This window comes from Pollicipes pollicipes, unplaced genomic scaffold, assembly GCF_011947565.3.
Source record: "Pollicipes pollicipes isolate AB1234 unplaced genomic scaffold, Ppol_2.1 Scaffold_3087;HRSCAF=3621_pilon_pilon_pilon, whole genome shotgun sequence".
NCBI lineage: Eukaryota > Metazoa > Arthropoda > Thecostraca > Pollicipedomorpha > Pollicipedidae > Pollicipes > Pollicipes pollicipes.
Genome location: NW_023596225.1, coordinates 44,300,408 through 44,302,878, shown reverse-complemented (window position 1 = coordinate 44,302,878; position 2,471 = coordinate 44,300,408).

Sequence of the window (2,471 nt, the reverse complement as noted above, 5' to 3'; positions counted from 1 at the left end):
CTAAAACTTTGACCTAAGTGAGTTCACGTACAGGTCAGCACACCCGTAAACTTAATGTTTCTAGCTCTCTTAGTTTCCGAGATCTTAGGGGGAGTCAAATTGACCCCCCCCCCCCCCCCACCCGAGCGAAGAGTATCTAGCCGGCCACCCGCGCGCGTATTAATGCACCTCACATGCAGACCAAACGCGAACACCTCTCTGTGCAAGGTGCGACAAATTCTGCGGAGAAGCATGGGTTTAATCATCAGCTCAACACCTGTGAGCAACAGGTGGCGCCTGAATAAAAAAACCTGCCAAACAAAAATGGAACAGCCATGGTCCTGTAGACGCCGTTTGCAGTACGGAAAGTAAAGTATTCGCAGGTAGCAAACCATGTCGCCCACCGGATTCCATCCGCTTCAAATTGTATTATGCTCAATTTACAGCATTCCAGCTGTTCTGAACGCTCACATAGAATACTGTTGAGCAAATGCTATTTCGACCTACTTTAAATGCATACCTGAACGGCGTGCGTGTGCCTGTGCGCGCTTATTAACCTGAGCCCGGTCGGGGCTGAGACAATTGCGCTCGGCTCGGGGAACTTGACGCTCCCCCCCCCCCCCCGGATCTCCAACTTCCACGCGTCGCGTGAGAAAGACAAAACTACCGGTGTTAAGGTCTCGTCACATCATGAAGAATGCATCCCAACTTTTTGTTTGCCTTAGGTCAAATGTGAGGTCACCAGAGGCCACGAAAGAAAAAGAGGTCGTGCTGACATATGCAGTTAAAACGTGTGTTGGCACGTTAAGACGGATGTTGAGGCACAGAAATAGTCCTTACGATAGTGGTGAGTCCGTTTTTACCAGTTCTGTTCCCCACAAAGGCCAAATCAGGTCAAGTCACCGTCCAAAATTGGTTTATCAGAAGCCTACAAAAATGATAGTTTTTGGTTTCCTTTCACAATGTTATTTTGACTAAGTGCAAGCGTTATTTTGCCCCTGTGTGTCCCTGACAGATACAGGGGCTCCGACCAGTGTAAATCACTGGTTCCGGCACCGTCCCTGCTTGGGAAACGGGCCCTCAGGCCCATGCCGACAAGGGGCCTACTGTGCGTTACTGGTGGTGTCTGACTGACATATAAGCCCTTATTGATTCTAGGGCCCCTGGTTAGCGCGCAGAGCCCTCTGTTTGGCATTGAAGTGCCCGGTTCCGCGGACCGGGGCCCCTTAATGCGACCTCCGGCGTGCCTTTCGGACTCCTCAGGCGCTCTAATAGAGTCCTTAATTATAAGTTCCGAGTGGTCCTTCGGACCCCTCAGAACCTGAGGAGAGGGACACTTGCCCCCATGTACCCCCTGGCTGTGTCATTGCCTTCTGACATATCCTGGTTGATATCTGAACATAAGAACCCCAAAATCATAATCGGGGGGGGGGGGGCAATTTGACGAAGCATAACCTGAGCGTGACAAGGGGAGGGAGGGATGGAGAAGGTAACGCTACGTTCTGGTGTGTAACGCTGTGGTTGCAAGTCATGCCATGATTTTTATAAGTTTTAAGCCGCAATGAATGGAACCGCTGGCTTCCTACCTATAAAACACACCGAGATCAATAACGGGTGTTGCTTCCGACCAACGCGTCCGGTAGTGCTCTCACGCCAAACACAGCGTACGCAAAGGGGAAAGGGTATTCATCCAACGCAACCAGTATGTAGCTGCGACAGAGCAGGAGGCTGAAATGGCCAAACATCCGTCGCTTAGTTAATGAATGTCCGGCCAGAAAGGAACGAACCACTCTCGTGCTAATCCCGTTGAAGCAGCTTCAGCACTCTGCACAAATCCCGGCTGTCATAGGAGTGTAGCTTTGGTAAATGATTGTGTAGGGGGGGGGGGACGGAGCAGCCGGGGACCAGGCAACCTAACCTTCCGCTGAAAATTAGTGCTCTTTATCAGTCTTAACGCTCTTTATTTTAACCTATAGCAATTCCATGTTTTTGATTTTTGGGTCATTCTTGGAAAAGTCCTCTATTGGAGCACTATTATAGTCGTGGCAAGCAAATAATGTTTGGAAAAGGCAGCCATTGAACGTTATTTCAATTTTTGTACCATGCTTAACAGGACAACTCACCATCAGCGACCAGGGCCCTCGCAACAGGATACAGATCGGTACCCATTGTGCGTCAACTTCTGTGTTCATCTTGGTTGAACCGGACATCTTTCCTCATATGAATATGCGCTGGCAAATAGAAGTTCTAGGTAATGCTAATATTTGCGAAAACTCGCTGGGAAAACTTATAGGATACACACCATAGTCATAACCGTCGTACTCCATGCACCACCATAGCCATATCGATAAATATGTCTCAATGCTTTGACATCGCAGCCCCAACCATCTCCTCATGAAAATACCACGCCCACGCGCGCCAACGCTTTTTCCTTTGTGTTTAGGAAGTAGTCGGATCCGGGGCCTCTTAAAACAGACTGGTTTTACGTCATG